This window comes from Limulus polyphemus, unplaced genomic scaffold (assembly GCF_000517525.1).
Source record: "Limulus polyphemus unplaced genomic scaffold, Limulus_polyphemus-2.1.2 Scaffold7321, whole genome shotgun sequence".
NCBI classification, from domain to species: domain Eukaryota; kingdom Metazoa; phylum Arthropoda; class Merostomata; order Xiphosura; family Limulidae; genus Limulus; species Limulus polyphemus.
Genome location: NW_013672931.1, coordinates 9,107 through 18,086, shown reverse-complemented (window position 1 = coordinate 18,086; position 8,980 = coordinate 9,107). Strand labels below are relative to the sequence as shown.

At 33.1% G+C, this 8,980-nt stretch overlaps 2 long non-coding RNA genes across 2 annotated transcripts in view; one reads left to right on the top strand and one right to left on the bottom strand.

Moving 5' to 3' along the window:
* The first annotated feature begins 1,854 nt into the window (after nt 1-1,854).
* Nucleotides 1,855-3,236, top strand: LOC111089776. Its single transcript, XR_002613975.1, has 3 exons — nt 1,855-1,940; nt 2,643-2,766; nt 2,963-3,236. It is a non-coding gene; the product is annotated as an uncharacterized LOC111089776 (long non-coding RNA).
* LOC106474519 overlaps nt 2,417-8,980 on the bottom strand; it is an 11,853-nt gene continuing 5,289 nt past the window's right edge. Inside the window, exon 3 of the long non-coding RNA XR_001291751.2 lies at nt 2,417-2,740. This is a non-coding gene — a long non-coding RNA (uncharacterized LOC106474519). The remainder of the gene's footprint in view (nt 2,741-8,980) is intronic.

Genomic DNA, 8,980 nt, shown 5'->3' with positions numbered 1-8,980 from the left:
TTTTTTCAGTAAGTCTAACACTTACAATTTAGATTTTGGTTGTTCTATACAACATTATGTTAGAGTAAATTCCAGTGGAATGATTTTCAAAGTTGTTATATGCATTTCTCTGCAGTACAACCCTACAATAAAGTCTTTAAGTTGATTGGGTTAGGTTACCTTTATTACTCTGTCATTCTATTGAGTTTACACTGAGTCTGCTCATGGAGAATAGGTTATAATGCTACACGCTGTGTAAAAATGTAGACAGAAGTGTTTACCAGTGGTGGTTCTGGTGAATATCGAAGTTACGGATTTCACCATGTTTGAATGATAATGACCAGTCACGTGGAGAGCGCTAATTGTTCTAGATAAGTCAAACGTTACCGAATCAATGACATAATTAATATTAATTTCCACAAGTCGGTAATGAATATAGTTAATTCAATAGACATGCGGCTTAGATAGTTTGGAATATTATTTTGAGTGAAGCGATCAGTTGTGAAATAAGTACTGAAGGAGTAGAGCCAGCCTGATCAACTTACAACTCCAGTGAAGGCAACAGTCCAGCGTCACGCTTTATATCCAGCCCATTTATTTAATAGCACAGCTTCTGTTAGTCTTACCAGAATTTGAAATTACTTCATAACTTATCTTACTGTTATATAGGGTATCTACCCAATTTACTCTAAAAATAACTTTACCTAAAAGCACGGTAAATAACCACGAACATTACAAACTGTAATAAAATTTCACAAATAACTACGTAGCCCATTGATAAATATTCGTGTTATAAGTGCGAAATTCCACGATTATATACATTTAACAGATTACGATACACATGTCATGGACATTTCCAGTAAAAACTGACCCACTCAGTTTCGGTGCTACTCACCCGCTGCGCGTGAAACTCACGTATATGGGCCTATTCTCACGCTCACACACACATATATAAAAAAAAACAACACGTTTTGGTTAAATCAACAGCTTTCTACTATAACGTATTGTGTCTTGTTGATTGGCTGAATCCAGGTCAAACTTAGTATCACATTGATCCAGGAAATGCATGGATTTTGCTTCACTAGATAAAAAAAAAAGCTTCTGAGGAAGCTCGCCCCCGCATCACCCTAGAAGGCGACCGTTTTCAGAGCGCGCATACCATTTCAATGCACGTTAACATTTTTACTGTTCAAAACCCTCACTAAAACAGATTCCTAAAAGTCAGCAGCCTTGCCTAGTCTACACTTCTAACGGTTAAAAATACGTTTTATGAGTCCACCAGAGGGTCAGATGCAAGTGTAAGGACTTACTGGGGGTTAACCGTCAATTTCGGGCGGAAGACGGAGCTCCGACAGCCCATTGTGTAGCTTAACAATAAAACAACACGTTCAATTGTAACACATCTTTAACCTTGATATTATCATATTTAAACCTTATATTACATGGGTTCAAAAACGGCTGTGTCAGCCAATACATTAAGTTGAAAAAAACATTTAAAAAATATAAAAAAGAGGGGTTCCTTGATTGCACTTTTGAGCCTACATCTAATTTAAAATAAGGGCATAACACGATGCTAGTAACGAAACAATATAAACGTGCTTTATAAACAATAAAGAAGCCGTTAAACCTTGAATAATGACGAATACAAACGCTGAATATCAATTTTTTTTAAAGTATTGAAAAAAAGTGTAAACAAATATTTTTTAAATCTTAAACAGCTTGTTAGCTAAATAATTCACAAGAATAAACTAGTTTTATCAACGCTGAATATTTTTTAAATTCCCAGATAAATACAGAAATAATGTAGGTGTAAAAGAAATCCGAAAACACCATAATCATTCTTTCACAGCGTCGTGTTTAAAGTATTATGACGTCACATAACAATAGTTAAGAAAATACGTGAGATTCTTCGTTTCACAAAAGGAGGCTTCCATTGTTATCTCCGCAACGGTCATTGACAGGTAACAACCTTCTCTTTCTGTGTATCAATATTGTCTTCTCGTCATGCTTGTAGAATGCGAATAACAACGAAAAGTAGAATGGCAATTTAAGAGTAAAACTACTTATTTAAATCAATACTTGAAACTGTTCGTACTTGGTGAAACTCAGTAATTACAGAACTGAGGAGGTTTTCCATGACGATACATTTACTGGACAATTATTCTGTAAAACTGGTTAGAACAATACCATTCAGTCGTGAGTGTTTGTAACAACTATAACACATTTTGGTTATCTTCGCCAAAACATTAAATATAACACTTTAAGGTGAATATAATAAAGTGTACATAACCGATCGTGTCTCAAACGTAGAATTTACTAAACACAAGAAATAATGATTTCAACATCTGTGAACATATTTGTAATAAAAAACAACAACATTACATTCCTTTTAGTTTAAAACTCAGTTTAAATAAAGAACTATATATTAAACCGTGAGTAAACCCTTTACTATTTTAGACTATTTAATCTAACATGAAAGTTCACCTTTATTAACCCGGTATCAAGAGTCCGTGAGATGACAATGATGTAGCCCAGCTAGCCTTACATCTACATTGTATAACAGTTAATAACACTGTATTATTCATCACACATACATACATAATATAATAATAATAATAAAAAAGTTTTACCATTATACAGTTTGGTTTTCCTACTGCCCACAGATTGACCTTTTTGTCCTCTCCTCCAGTGACCATGACCCGGCCAGATTTTTTTCCAAAGGCTAAGCAACGAACACTGGCTCCATGGGCCATGAACTCTTCTAGTAAATGTAAACAAAAGTGAAAGGTAAAACTACAAACTCCTAAATTACAAGACAAAAATTAGTTTATATAATAGATATTTAATTACCTACATTGTCTGAAAATGTTACATTGAAGAATAAATACATTTCAGAAACTAGGACAGGCTTCTTTTTTTTTTAAGAATGCTAGACTCAAATTTTGTACTGGATACATTTCACCAAGTTTACCCGATGTTGCAGGACCCGGATTTAAAACAGGCTAGACTCAAATTTTGTACTGGATACATTTCACCAAGTTTACCCGATGTTGCAGGACCCGGATTTAAAACAGGCTAGACTCAAATTTTGTACTGGATACACTTCACCAAGTTTACCCGATGTCGCAGGACCCGGATTTAAAACATGCTAGACTCAAATTTTGTACTGGATACATTTCACCAAGTTTACCCGACGTTGTAGGACCCGGATATTAATCAGAAATTGTTTTTGTAATTAAACTTCACATTTTATTGACTTTTGGAGATATTAAATATTTTATTATAAACATAGAATATTGATGATTAATTGATTTATATAATGATTTTAACATTAAATAAAAAAACATAAATTCATTACAACTAAATACTTCAGACTTAAGTCTTACTCAAACTCTTAGAAGTTTCAACTGAATTAGATTACCTCTTATTTTCCTTTAAAAGTGGGTTCCATACCCCAAAAGATAAATAAAAATGCCAAAATAATCCCATATAACATTAAATTCAAAGCAAAAATTACTTCAGAAGTAGATGTAAGTTTACAAAAAAAAAGATTAATCTAAAGAATATTTTAAATTAACTTTCAGCATTTCATGCAACTTCATTGTCTTGGTTTTTTAGAAGCACACACAGGTAGTAGAAGTAGTTACAACAGTGAGAACTGGAGTAATATTATCAGTGGTTCAGAAGAAGAACAAACTAGTTGTAGTTACAACAAGGACTAGAGTAATATTATCAGTGGTTCATAAGGAACACACATAGGTAGTAGTAGTTACAACAACAAGGACTGGAGTAATATTATCAGTGGTTCAGAAGAAGAATAAACTAGTAGTAGTTACAACAACGAGGACTGGAGTAATATTATCAGTTGTTCAGAAGAAGAACAAACTAGTAGTTACAACAACGAGGACTGGAGTAATATTATCAGTTGTTCAGAAGAAGAACAAACTAGTAGTTACAACAATGAGAACTGGAGTAATATTATCAGTGGTTGACAATTGACAGTTTTTTACACTTTCTGGTGTTAAACTTACAGGAAAAACCTTGATAAAGAGTTGCAGGTTTAATTCAAAAGCCATTAATAAAAATGGTAATATAAGAAAGTGTCTACTCGAGATGAACAGAGAAGAATTGGCTCACAAGATAATCTGAAATTACGGTATCCTCAGCTTCTCGGTACTCAAGTTCTATAAACATATGTAACAATAAGCGTTAAATAAGAAATACATGATCTATTTTATAGTATAAAACAAAAGGCAAAATATACTAGTAGACAGTTTAGAAACAAATGGTTTGGCTAACAAATTCTTACATCTTAATATTTACATTGCTAAAAGCTATTTTATTCCTAACTATTCTTTGTATAAACTTACAAAAAATTTACTGCTTAAAAACTAAAGTTTAAATTAAGTGTTAGAAATATACAGGTAAATTTGTGTGTGTGGATATACCTCAAATATATTCAACTTTTTGTTCAATTTGTACCAAAACTGCAATAATAATCATTAAATAAAAAATACCAGAAGATTCTCTTAATATTAACTACATTACCACATTTCACAGAATGATTTGATTGGACCGCTCTCTTTCGATGGAAAAACTTGGTTCTTTGTTCCAGAACTAAAATAGAGGATTTTTTGCTACGCTGCATCACAGAATGCAATGTTGCCATAAATGAAGAAAGTCAAATATATTTCACTTAGACCACAACCTTTTCAATTATTTATGTCTTTAACATAGTGGCTGATAGTAAGGAAGGCATATTCTGCCATAGATCCCAAAATACTATGGACTAAAAACGACTGACAACAACATTAAAACTTTACTTTCACGAGACACATTTTAACTTCAATGCATTGAGAGGTCTACTGCATTTAGAAGATTTCTCAAGACAGAATATTATCTGCTTGGCAAAGTAAGTTTTATCACCACTAAAGGGAGAGCACCAGCAAGACTTAAATGAAACAGCAAAACATTTGCATAATGATGAAACCCATACAAGTACAACCATTAAAACTGTAGCCAGGGTATGTGCTACCATAGGTTGTTTGTTACCTGGACAGATGCCAAAGAAAGATTCCACCAATTTCACCTGCATCACTTATGGCTGAGTAGGTGGTTTTACAATGAACTCGAAGTACTTCTGTAAGAAGGAACGATCACTCCAAGCTGTGCACGTGCACGGCCTCACAGCAGTCTAGAAGGTACCGTGCATCGAAAAAGACAGGCTGTTCAAAAATTAGTCAGCTGGTAAGAGTTTTGTGTGGAAGACGTAAGTCTACAATTTCAGTAACATCGTGTCCAAATGTAAGGTAGGAATACACGTGTGAATAACCAACTATAAACAAGTTTTGGACAGTAAAATAGTATTCAGTGGAGTCTGCCCAGCAGAGAGAAAAGTTAATGAAAACATTGGTAAGAAAACCATCGAAACACATTTGGGTGAACAGACAAACCATCCATACTGAGTATTTCTTATTAAACACTGAAATTCACGTTCAGGAACATCAAAACATACGGAGCCAAAAACTGAAAGCATTTTGAAATAATTAGATGCAGTTTTAGTTTTTGGAAGAGTGAAATGTTAATTCATTACCACAAGTTACACTTTTGTATTTAAATTCCACGATCATTATGATAACTACTATGAATTCAATGCCTAATTTGCATAATTACTGTTACTTATTTTATACCTCATCCACTAACATTTCAACTGTGTTTAATTAGCTTTATCACAACAGTGTCCAAAAGGCCAATTACAACCCAATGAAGCAGTTAACAACAAAAATTTAAACCCAAAATGGAACAAGTACTGTTCATGGCTGGAAGACTTTAATAAATGGTGCAGACATGCCTTTAAATTTGTCCATGCACACCAGAGTGTACTTAAATTGCAGAAAGTACTTTGTTTGGTCCCTTTGAATGTATGTACGCATGCAGAATCTGTCCAAGTCTGTGACTAAAGAAACTTGTATTGTTCTGCTGTTAAATTGTATGTAATTACATCAAAATCAACAGTATTTTATATACAACCAACCAGATTACCCAATCTATGCATGGGGAGCATTTCATCCTTAATTACAAATGTGTGATTCTGTCAGCTCATTGACTATTGGTTCTCCCTCTTCATTCCCCCCCCCCCCTCCTTCTGTTACAAACCAGTTTTCTGCAGTTCAGCTCCTTTATAGGATGAGAATTTATCATTTCTCACTCAGGCAGGGACCAGTTACATTCCTAGCTAGGCCTGACCTTGGCCACGCTATTGGATATATTCATGTTTAGTTACAACAAATGATAAATTTGATATGAAAGGTTTATGAGGTAATAGTGTAATGTAATACTGTTATTTCTGTGAACTGGAATCATCTTGAACTAAATAAGAACCCAATATCTAGAGCTTACAGAATCTTGAAGGATCCCCCCCCCCAAAAAAAAAAATTTGATCTTTATGTTATCATCAGCATTTACCCCAGAACGATTTTAACCCTTATGAAAAAATGTGGTGTTAATATAACATAGAAAATCCTGCGTGTTGACCAACATGCAAACTAGGCACACTATTTACCTTCAATGTCTATGGCCTTTGTGTCTATTTTGGTAATAAATTCATAAAAATCCTGTTTCGACTCCATATATTCTCAATCTTTATGCACAGCTGACACTCAACATTTATGGAGCTTTCAAACTTTACCAAGTTTTACAAAATAAAGAAAAATGGTAGTTTGATTTTTTGTAATGTCTAATCATAACCTTTACGAATGGTTATGATCTAAAGAATAAAACATTTTCATTTAGTTTGTTGATAAATTTGCACTTCAGCTCCTTTATAGGATGAGAATTTATCATTTCTCAGTATGGCCGTTACATAATGTCTATAGTTTCACACAATCTCACTACTGGTAAGAAAAGAAACCAAATCAAAGTAATGTAACTGCTTCTCCCTTTCTTGAGATAAGCACATGGCCATTACATAATGTCTATAGTTTCACACAATCTCACTACTGGTAAGAAAAGAAACCAAATCAAAATAATGTAACTGCTTCTCCCTTCCTTGAGATAAGCACATGGCCATTACATAATGTCTATAGTTTCACACAATCTCACTACTGGTAAGAAAAGAAACCAAATCAAAATAATGTAACTGCTTCTCCCTCCCTTGAGATAAGCACATGGCCATTACATAATGTCTATAGTTTCACACAATCTCACTACTGGTAAGAAAAGAAACCAAATCAAAATAATGTAACTGCTTCTCCCTTCCTTGAGATAAGCACATGGCCATTACATAATGTTTATAGTTTCACACAATCTCACTACTGGTATGATACATATATTGCATCATACTGAGCAATTTTGTTTTTTACAATACTCGTGAAAAGAAGTGACCAAAGAAGTTGGATGAGGTCACCCATTTTCAATGTAAAATACATCAGGATCCACCCTCCCCCTTGTAACCAGTGGGATTAATTACCATATTGAATGTATTTTTGTCTACATTATTAGGTACCTTGTAAACAACAAAATCATGGAATCACAAACAAATTGGATCAGAGATACTTTCAAAAAATTGATTTGAAGAAAGCAATGTGGTTCATATAGACCACATTTGTTAACACTCCAAAAATGTTTTAAGTAAATTTAATTCTTCAGCATAAAATCTAGTTAACTTACCAGTTAAACCAAATACACACACACATACATACACACAATAACATTACTTTACTGATTTCAAAGAACTTGCCAAGTGAATACTCACATGATTAAAAAAAAAAGTACCTAAAACTTAACCCACTATAAATCATAATTGTCTGTAGAACACACACAAATGCCTAGTCATTGTTACAATAACCAGTATAAAAAAATTGTTTAAAGATCTGCATACTTTTACGTGCCTGAATAATTTTAAAAGATGAGGTCATGAAGAAATATGAAGAATTGCTTACTTGTAAGAACAGCATCATTTATCTTATTTGTTTTTCACTGACTGAACGGAAGTTAGAGAGCTTTAAATTCTATTTTGAAGTTCAGTTTAATTTTTCTTTACATTGTAATAAAAGGGCCTTTAAAAAAATCATGAACACCCTCAAATGCTTTCTAAAAGTTAATAGTCAAATAATTCATTTTGTAATAAAAAAAGACAAAGTAAAATTTGTTTAGTGTAATTCCAAAATATGATCTTTAAAGATGAAGCTAAAATACATAAAGAGTAAAATATACAATGTTGTTTCACAAAAATGCAAAAAAAATTAAATCACATTATCCCCCCCCTAACATGAAATGTAGCCCAGTTATAAAGCACGTTGTTAAAGTTGAAACACTGAACCATGACATCATTTGTATACATGTAGAAAAATTTCACATCACCTTACTTGATATTCTTACAACAATTCTCCTCCAGCATTTTACAATTATAACTAATTAGACACATTAAACGGTGGGTTGTTAAGCCTTTTCTAAGTGACGGTTAGTGAGCATAACAGTGAATTATGCCCAGGATAAGAGATGATGTTTTCTGAATGGGTATTTTTGACACATACAATAAAAAAAAAACCTTCATGTTAGGTCAATAAGTTAGTGAACTAGATGCCTGTTACTTGTATTACATATTTTGTCTAAAGAAATTCGAGTTAACTTTCTTGTTTGTATATGATGCATTTTTGTTTCAGTTGTTATACCGAGATGTATGTAAACCGGGGTAGGAACTTTTTAGGAATTTTAAATGGGTCAGAAATTTTGGGAATTTTTCATTTTACTATATTATAAACTTCAAGAAATATGTTTTCATCAGTTAACAACAAAATTTTACAAATATAAGGTAACGGAGAACATCGCACCTGCCAGTCAGCGGCGTTTCAAAAGGCCGATTGAATGACGATAGACAGGTCTAATCACAGCTAAACGCATTGCGGACTGGTCAATAAAAATAATCAAATCAAATGCCGTTTTGTGTGTTACAAATACAATTGTTTTCTAAGTGGCTCCAGGGCATCTAGATATAACGTAA